The following is a 10,913-nucleotide window of genomic DNA, read 5'->3' as shown; positions in this document are numbered from 1 at the left end:
CAAGTCATACTATCATGTAGTCCACATCTCTCCATCTTTTTCCATAAGAATGGCACAAGAGATTCTGTCAAATACTTTGATAAAATCTACTTCACCTATTCTTGACAAAGGCATACTGTCACTTAGTTATCAACATTTCCTTTTTGAGAATAAAAGTAATGGAGTAGAAAGAACACTAGAATAAAATTAATTTGCTTATTAGTACAAGAGCTTTTTAAAAAAAAATTTCGAGTGGCAAGGAAATAAGGGGGGAAAAAATAAATTATTGCTAGTTTTAAAAATAAAAGTTAATTCAGAAAAAAATAGCATCAGATTTAGATTAATAGGACCTAGGTATAAATCCTGGTTCTGCTACTTACTACTGGTTGACCTTGGGCAAGTCATATCACCTCTCTAGGCCTCAGTTATCTATAAAATGAAAAAATTGGACTCAGTGGTTTCCCTTCCAGCTTTAAATCTGAAAAAAAAAAATGACTTTGCTGGAGAAATGTAGCGATGGTTTTTAATGAGTTCTAGCAAATATGGCCTTTCAGGAAGATTTCTAACTCAGTACAAACATACAAATCTATGAAAAAAGCAACTTCTATAAATCAAGAATACAATTCTTAACAGTAGGCTTGAAGATATTAGGTATACAAGCATTTCTAGAAATATGATGGAATTGGATTGCCTCTCTTGGGCCTAGCTAGACCTACCATTACATGAAGCATCACAGGCCACCCAGCTCCAAACTAAGTGGAAAGACACTATGAGAGAAAAACTGTGTCAGGGTCATCTGCTTGCATCAGGGGTGCACTACTGCCAGCCATTGCTGTTCCCCCCATCAGGAACGGGAGGAGTTGCCTTCCATGAAAGGCCTAAAGGAAGGAGGAGAGACCACTCAGACCTGTGCATTTTTAAGCCTTGCCCATTACTTCTAGGCTAGCTAGGTCATGCTACTTCCTCCTTTTTAGGGAATCTATGACATTCTCTTCCACACCCACTAAAGACTGGATGCAGTATCATAGCTTCTGCATTCCAAGCTCAGTGCTAGATATGAGAGTTAGCAGAGGTGATTTCTTTTGAAGAAGAAGGTGGTTTTGAATCAAAACAGTCTCATTCAGTCAATAATAGAAACTCCTCAATCTACTCACATAACTCACTGGGACTTACTTTCCTGACACCTATTCTTCTGGCTGAAGCTGAGTTAGGGAGGAGCATGTTATTATTCTCCTTTTCCAAAATAAGAAGATAATAAGGTGACAATTGATAATTACAATATTGCCAAGGGTAGCTAAGCAATCAGACTTCCGACAGAAACTAAAGGGCAGGGCCAGCAGCATATAAAACGTGGCAATGAAAAACATGTGTGCAACAAATTGAGGGAATTCTTTGCCAAGTCTGAACCTTTGCTGTCCACCCCTGCTGCCAGACCCTGGACTTTACTTCTCCCTAGCTCCTTCAGATGTTGATTCTAGGTTTTGCCCTGATTCCAGTCAAGTTACCACTTAATGCTTCTGACCCCTTAGGTCCATAATTCACATTACAACCACAGCCCCTCTATGCAGGAACTATCTGGCCAAGACAGGCTCTGGTTCTCTAGACTGAGAAGTCTTCAACCACTGCCAAGGAGCTCACTCAACTACAACAAATGACAAATCCCAATTCGGTCTCCTGCTAGGGGGGTGAGGGGGGGATGGGGGGCTAGGGAAAGAGTACGGCCAATGGTAATGACCTTAAGCTAAGCTCTCATCTCTTACTGACTTTCAGGTTGTTCATGATCATAGAGTCATTGAAATTAGATTCTGTGTCTGCCCAGAACATTATCCAACACTGGATCAGAACCCTAGGGTTGGAACTTAAGAGTTGCATGAGTCCAGAGCTGTGGCCTATGTGGAAGAGGCCCTCATGGCCCTCAGGTGACAGGTATAAAATGTTCCTAGAAATACCTATGGCAATAGCAAAATCCTGGAAACAAATTAGGTATTCAATTATTGGGGAATCATTGAATAATTTAGGATACATGAATATTATGAAATATTATAGGACCAAAAGAAAAAATGTTTCTTAAAAAAATTTTAAATATATATATGGAAAGAGTTTTAAGAAGTAATACAGAGTAAAGAACGGTGAACCAAAAGAACAATTAAAGAAAATAATGTTCTGTGCATAGTTGTGTAGGGCACTCCCAATGTAGGAACTCTTTCTACCAACATATAGCAGATTACAACCCTTTTACAACTTGGTAGATAAACTCCAGGGAACTGTCTAAGGCACATAAATATTAACCAATTTGCCCAAGATTGTACTCTAGTAAGTGTTAGAGATGGGTTTTTGAACTCAGGTCTTCCTGACTTGGCAAGAGAGAGAGAGATACGTATATGTATATAAGTATGTCTATATATGTATATATATACATACACATATATACACTACTCTGCTGCCTCCACAAAGACATGAGTAATAGCAACAATGCCATGTTAAATGTACAGAAGACATGTTCCAAAGGGTTGTATAAACAAACAGGACAGTTTGGCCACTCGCGTTAAAGTCAGCTATGCATCTTTTATTCTAGGTTTAACAGTCAATAAGTGACAGAAGCTTGCATTTACAATCTTTGTCTTTGCATCATTTATAATCTTTGTCTCATTTTATTTATTCATTTTTTAATTCATTTTTAAATTCTTGTTTATATCTATTAGAATATTTGTTCTTATCAATGAAAGTTAAAATACACTTTATCTAAAGAACGGACCACGGGATGACGATGCGCAATGTGTTCTACTACAAGAAAGGGCAATGGTTGGTGTATATTTACCACTGTATCTTATAGTATGTGACTCTTTTTCAAACATCAGTTTTCTCTACACCAGAATCCTACCTTGGAATAGAGATGAAGCAGACTTAGAATTCTCAGTTTCCCAGCTTTCTCAGCTTCCAGATAACCTTAATCAAAGAAGAAATTTTGCTACAAAGAAACCTTGCCTGTTATAAGAAGCTTCTTTATCTTCAGTTTTTTTTTTTTCTCTTTTAGGAACATTATTTTGTTGTCAGCATTTAGCACAATGCTTGGCACATAGTAGGCATTTTAAAATGCTAGTTGACTGATTAAATAACTGACTGACTCCCAGGGCACATGGAAGTTATTCCAGGAAAGCACTCAGCTCCAGAACCATGTTGACAATAAGTCAGAGAATGGGTGGTGGCTTGTTGACAGGGTACCCTTGCAAGGAAAAGATGTGTAAAAATAGGCTTCTGGATTTAAATGGCTACAACTATTATGGCAAATTAGAGTTCCAAAATGACTGGAGAATGAGTGAACAAATTATGATTCATGAATATCACTGTACCATCCAAAAAAAAAATAATCAGAGAAATATGGGAATAGTTGTATAAAGTGATATGGAGTAAACAAAAGGGGGGGGGAACATGAGCTACCATTCTCAAATGTATCAAGAAGGAAATGACAATTCCAGGTTAACAACTTCATCTGGGAGTCATGTTTCACCTAAGAGTTTTGTTCGGAATGATACATCCTTTCTAAAGCTGGAAAAAACATATGGAACAGATCTTGTATTTCACTGAGCATAATCAAAGCAAGCTTCAAAGGCATCCAAATAACCAAGATTAGAGGCAAATATAACACATTTGTTCGTAGAATTCAGTGTCAATTTAAGGAAATGCTCTGAATGGGGGCTCATGAAAATCACTCTAAGCATTTAAAATGTGTAGAAGAACTAAATAAAGGGAAAAGACAGTTGTTTTTTTCTAAATGACCAAGATGAATCTCTTTGAATTTGTACTCTGCATCTAGCTGAGGAGTGTCTCTGTGAATTATGGACAATAAGTATTCAAAGTTTACTTTTTAAAATTATTTCAAAAATTTTATACTCTTGTTGTTCATCTAGCCATATTTCTGAATGAAAAATTATGCCCCTCTTCTTTTTTCTTTCTTTTTTTTCTTTTTTTTTTTTTCAGTTTTCACCAACACAATGAGCTTTATTTCTCGAAAAACTCTCAAGGCTTTTTACAATTTGTTTCCTACAACTGTAATAAAGCTGCTGTCTATAAGACCTGTCAAACAAGTTTTAACTGAATAGCCCATAACTTATTTTTTTGTCCAAATCCTGCTTAGAAAACATTGAGTATAATCCGAAATACCCTAGATGTGATGGTGAATCTTAAAACTACTGTGTAGATTGAGAAGAAGATCTCTCTTGTTAGCCTCACTATCACTAGATACCCAGAGGGTAAGTTTTGACTTTTGGTACTTTGTAATTTGAATTAAGTTGTAAAAATATTCAGTACTGTGACCTGATTGTTGAATTCTTCTCATCAGTCAGTTTCCCAAATTTCATTAAAGACAACTCTCTAGAACTGTCATAGAAAAAAACAGTTTTTCATAAAAGTAACTCCTCTAACTGGAATCTCTCTCTCTACTACAGAGTATTAGATTCAAAATTTGGCAGCATAAAAATATATACTTTTAAAGTAAGCTTTATATAGTAGACATGGAGGCATGACATAAATAACAGAATAATATAAGGAAGAAAACTAGAGAGCTCATATTTTGATATGACAAAGTAAACTTTAGGATTGGTATTATTGTAAATGATATAGAATTTCTTTTTACTCAGAGGAAATGAGTGGCTACATATTTTTAATTATATATGTTTGTGAATAAAAATGAAAGTGCCAGAACACTGTAATGTTTTAACATTATCACACTTCAGTTATTTTAATATTCCAGAACACTGTGTGTGGATGGGTTCTGAAAAAAACTAGATTCCCTGTGGAACTAAATAATACCAACTTCAGGAGTAACTAGGCCTAGGTAGCTAAGAGAAAGCATACTTTAAATAACATAGTGTTGTGACTCACTTTCAAAAGCCTGGTCAAAGCATCACTATGAAATGTACTTGCCCACATAAACTCACAAAGTGTTTTCATAAAATTCCTGGCAATGTTTTTAACTATTATATTATAATAATTTATGTTGTAGGTATTAGGATATCTAATCTACAAATGGCATTTTAAAAAAGGTACGTTTTCTTTTTATAGCTCTACTTTCTCATTTACGGTGGCCATTTTTTTGTGGCAGCGACTGAAACAATAATGCATTGTGTAGAACCATTCACCGTGTCTGAAATTATAAGGCTGGCTTTTAAATGCCATTGTTTGTTTCGTACTAACAACCTAAATGATTAAAGTTGATATGTGTACAAGGTATTAGGAAGATCCTGTATATAATGATGTACATACACACACAGGTATAATGCAGTTTCATGGAAGATGAAAGTGTCATCTTGAAATGATGTCAAGTAACACCACTAATGTGAAAATATGTTTAACAGGAATGTAAATGTATAGCCTATATCAGATTGTGCACCGTCTTGGGGAGGGTGGTAGGGAGGGAAGGGGAGAAAAATTTTAAACTCAAAAGCATACAAAAGTGATTGTTGATAAATCAAAATTAATTTTAAAAAAAGAAATGATGTCAAGAAAGGGCAAATAAAATATGAGTGATTGTTTGTTTTAGATCAATCAAATTAAGTTTCTAAAATTTAGTAAGATAAGAGTGTGGACCTTAATAGGGTATCCCAATATTCACTTCTGAGTAAAAAACTCATGAGCACTATTGTTATATAATGAAAAGTGCACTAGACTTCAAATCTGAAAGTCAGTTACACAACTCTGCCACTTACCAGCCATAGAACTGTTAAGCAAGTGAACCTCTCTGAGCCAGTTTCATATTTTTATGTAATTTTTATTTTGTTTTACTTTTTTTCAATTATTAAACTTTAGTTTTCTCACTCCCCTACCTCTTTCTCTCCCCTCACTTCCCCCCCCCCAACCCTGGCTGGGGAAAAAGAAAAAGAAAATCTTTCTAACAAATATGTAGAGTCAAGCAAAACAAATTCTTACATTATCCATGTCCCAAAAATGCCTCACTTTCCTCATATGGAAAATAGGGAACATACCATTTTTACTTCTTACTTCACATGATTATTGTAAAGAAAGTATTCTGTGACTTTATAGAGCTATGTAAATGTGAACTATTATTATAATTCATCAATAAAAAAGGTACTGAATCTTTAATTACAACATTATTCTAAAACCTTCTACAACTTACTTCATATATATAATGTGCAAAAGGAGAGCATACTGATGTTTCTACTAAATTATTCTCTTGCTAAATTTAAGAACAAAAAGAAGACATTTTCTCATCCCCTTCCCACCAAGTGTATTTTACAATCCTGTCTTGATTTTATTTCTTCCAGAATATGTATTTCTTTTTAAAAATATATTTCCCATTTGAAATCACACAATAAAAAAATATATATATATGGCTTTTGCTTATTTTAGGAGGATAATACTCAGTCATCACATGGATCTGTGATTTCATCAATGTAGACATTCCTTCTAATGATGAAGATCACAATCCTGCTATTCACTGTGGTATTTGTCTATGCCCAGTAATAAATTCACCACAATGGGTCCACCCAATATACTTGGTGCCTTCCTTCCTTCTTCTTGACATTCCAAGGATAACAGAGGAGTACATGAGATCTTCTCTGGTTCATTCTGTGTCTATCATTGTTCATTTTCCGTGTCTGTCTTAGATATACAAGTAATGAATGAGCTCTATAGGTTGTCCATCTAACTTCATTTTATAGTTTAGATAATAGAAATGCTTTATTCACTTTGTTTTTCTTGTGTGTTTGGTTAGCCCAAATTCTTTTGAGTGATTATGGATTTTATCCAGAAGTCTGTAATATTTTGAGGTTTGATGCAAAGAGCACAATATCATACAAACAGAAACTTCTAGAAAAATTTAATTCTTGAGAGACATCATGTGAAAAAAACACTGGCTTTGGAGCAAGAATGCTTGGGCTCAAATCTAGTCTCAGTCAATTACTAGTGATTTGACCTTGGGCAAATAACTTAACCTCTGCTCACCTGTTTTCTCATCTTTAAAATGAGATTAGGCAAGGTGGCTTATACTCTCCCTTTTGTCTCTAAATCTATAATCCTGTGATATATAGGGAATCCTCCTTCAACATGTACTGTATGTAGGATCTCCTTTATGCAAAAATAGGTTTGCTAAAAATGAAAATTGACTGATTGATTTATATAGTTCAACTCCTCCAAAAGTATTATTTGCTCATGAGTAACTAAAGATCCCACATTTAGAGCATCAATAGCTAAGTTAAAGTTTATAGAATAGGGCATTGAGAGACTAAACTACTTGCTCAGTATGTATCAGAAGTAGACTGGCTAATTCAGAGGTTCCCAAATTTATAAGGCCTGCCTCCTCCTTTTCAACCAAAAATTACTCACCATTGCCCTGGAAGTCTTTAACCCTTTAACTTTTTTTTTTTTTGAAATTTGCATCATTTCAAAAAATATATAAAATATTTTTTAAATGACGCATCTTAAGTTTAATAATTTATTGTAAATTTGTGGGGGGTTTTCCTGTATTGAAATTTGGTGAGGCAATATTGTATCATGTAACCATATAGTATCATATTGTAAACAAGTCATTACATGTACCTATTCCTGCCAATGCATATTGGATTTCCCAACAATACACAACATACTCACCTGCCAACACTTGCTTGTTAAGACCTGTTGGCAGACTTGACCGCTGATGGGTTATAACTTGGATTTTGTGTGTTTATTTGAAAACAATGTAAACACTACAACTTTAACTCTATTACACAACAGATGAAACATGTACAGTTTTTCAAAATTTTATTCTCCTTTCCCTATGCTTCCATAGCCCCCTTATTTTTATTGTCAACTTTCCAAAGAGTTTGTTCTAAGAAAAACAAATGAAATAGGTTGTGTATCCACGTTTTAATTTCTTTCAAGCTGGTGACATGCACTGCATGGAGTTACAGTTCAGAACTTCCCCCCCAAGGGAGCCAGTCCCAAATCTGCTCAATTTGGGAGTTGGGGTGCCCAGTTTATATATCTTTTCAACAGGGGCTGATATCACCCCACCTCCCAACAGATGAAATATCTCTTCTATCAGATCACCACCCCCAACCATACCAGACCACTCCCAACCTTGAGCTAACTAGGCAGAACAATCTGTCTCCACCTAAGCCTGGGCAGCTTCCAATGGAATCTCATTATCAGTAATGTCCTTCTAAAGAACTTTGGAGAAGGGAGTTGGGGGGGGGGGAATGGAGATTTAAGTCTCCAAGATAATAATTTTTTACATTATTCAATGCCCCCAATTGCACCTGAGCCTAGTACTGCCCCCCCCATCATTCCAGCACCCCCCCCCAGGGGGCAATATCACCCACTCTGGGAACCTCTGTAACCTTATTAGTGGGATTTATTTACTTTGGTTCAACTTCTATTTCAAATAATTATATTTAGGATCATGTTATTTCTTCCACCTATATCCTCCTTTTTATTGTTATCACTACCTTGTTTAAATGGGTCATATTTGAGTTGTTTTAATGATATACAATATTTTTCATTTTTAAAAATTTCTCCTACCTTTCTCTTAATTTTTACCATTACTCCTACAAATAAGTGGTCTGACTATATGACAGATGTTTCAAGAGTGACTCACACATTAATTACAAGCTATTTCCTGTCTGTTAAAATATAGTTAATTCCTTTTTTTTGTAATGTTATTTGGTGCTCATCATTTGTATTACCTTCTAATTATTTTCTCAAAGAAAGTATTCATTAAATATAGGTGTGAGGTTTCTGTGTAGTACACTCTTGAGAATGTACTTTATTTCTGATTCATATTTTCCAAAATGTTTTTTTGTCATCAATGCTTATTCTCATCTTTGAATTGACGTGACCAAGTATCAAAATAGATATTACCACATCCAGTCAATTTCCAAATCTTTCCATTTCTACCTCCACATTTCTCATACCCTCCCCCTTTCTCTATACTCACAGCTACCACCTTAGTTCAAGCTCTCATCACCTGTGGCCAAGATAATTGCATTTGGTCTCCCTGCCTCAGGTTTCTCTATACTTTAGACCAACCTCCACAAAGTTGTCAATATCTTTCCTTACGTTCAGGTCATTTTCCTGCTCAACTAATTCCAGTATACCCATTATTATCTCTAGAATCAAACCTAAATTCCTGTTTCCTTTTTTAAAGCTTGTAACATGGTTGCCCCAACTTATCTTTCCAGCTATCTCATATATTATTCCACCTCCTACATCCAGACAAACTGGCCTTCTCTGTTTTTCACATATAACAGTAGGATGTCCTTTCACCATTTCTTTGCACTGGGTGTTCACCTAAGCCTTTCTTCACCACTGCCTCATAGAATCTCTCTTTTCTTTCAAGAAACACCAACATCTTTGTGAAGCCTTTCCTGATGTCCTCAACTGTTATTGTCCTCTCCCTCAAACTACCTTGGATTTAATCATTTCATATTTTTTTATTTACTTTCTTTATATGTATTCTGTTATATTTATGTATGTCCTTGTTATCACCCCCATGGTAGTATAAATTCCTTGGAGAAGAGATTATTTCATTCATGCTGTTTCTCCAGTGTCTTGCACAGAGTCTGACATTCAGCAGGTACTTGACAAATAGCGATTGATTGATTTACTTTGTAATGTCCAGTGGATTATTTGTAAAATTTCTCTGCCTCTCCATCCTCTACAGGAAATGTCAAGGGAAAATTAATTTTATGGTGGTCTTTTGTTCTTTCCACTTCTTATTATAAGTAGTTCAACATAAGTTCCATACAAATGTCTTATGAAATAATGTTTCTTGTTGATTTTGTGTGAACAATATAACCAAATTCATCAACACCTTTATTTGCCTCTCCAAGGAGAATCTGTGAACTGTCCTTCCGCTTGGCTACAAACTCCTAGAACTCATAGCAAGAACATCAAAGTTGATACATCTTAGTTCCTCCAGTAAAATGCCCTTTCGGTGGTGGACAAGCATCTCACATCTAGAGCTTTGACACTTAGTTAAAGTTTATAGATAGTCTAAAACCCTGGTGATCTTTAAGATTCTCTGCTGCTTTTTCTACAACTCTCCCACATTCACTGCAGAAACAAGAAAAGGTCCATATAGGATTAAGGATCATTTTGTCAGCTAGGTGGCAAAAGTTAGAGCGCTGACCTGGAATCAGGAAGACCTAAGTTCAAATCTAGCTTCAGACACTTACCAGCAGTATAACCTTGAGTAAATCACATAACCTCTGTCTATCTCAGTTTCTTCATCTGTAAAATGGGGATAATAATAGCACCTGCTCTCATAGTTGTTGTGAGGATCAAATAAGACGATATTTGTAAAGTGTTTAGTACAGTGCCTGGCACATAGTAAATGCTATATAAATGTTGGCTATTATTATTATCATTTTGTAATTTTCTTATTTCATTGGTTGCCACAGCCAAGGAATTCAACTGCAACTGACCAGATTCCTGTTGATGAGCCTTTTTGTACTTGTCTAGGCTTGTCCTCAAAAAGCAAGCTCAGTTTGCTTAGCAACTTAAAGATAGCCTCTTTAAAAGTTTCTCCAAAGAAAAAAACACCATTGCGACATGGGAGTTGCCAAAAATTGTTCCTATCAGAAATCATGGACTTAACTCTTTAGCCCCTGATTACTGGTTACCTCAGGTAACTCCCCTATAGGCATACTTCACTTTCCCTCTAGCCACCTTTCTAAAAGGTGTACTTTTATTACCACCTACTCCTAACCACCACCTCCACCACTTTCCAATTCTGGATCCATAATCAAATCAAATTTTGTGATAAAATCATACTCCTGAAAAGGGTATGTCAATCTACTCCCCTACAACTCCACTCATTGTCTCTGTATTTTCCAAAAAGAAATAGCTCTCCCTGGCTGCCATTCTCCTTTATGTGTTTTTCTCCTTCAGTGGTGTGCTAGAGCCAACTCTAACCAGTCAACTGTTAAATTTTCAGAGTG

The sequence above is a fragment of the Vombatus ursinus genome, unplaced genomic scaffold (assembly GCF_900497805.2).
Source record: "Vombatus ursinus unplaced genomic scaffold, bare-nosed wombat genome assembly UNPS02014818.1, whole genome shotgun sequence".
Taxonomy (NCBI): domain Eukaryota; kingdom Metazoa; phylum Chordata; class Mammalia; order Diprotodontia; family Vombatidae; genus Vombatus; species Vombatus ursinus.
The sequence above is the reverse complement of the archived record's forward strand: the minus strand, read 5'-3'. Positions refer to the sequence as shown.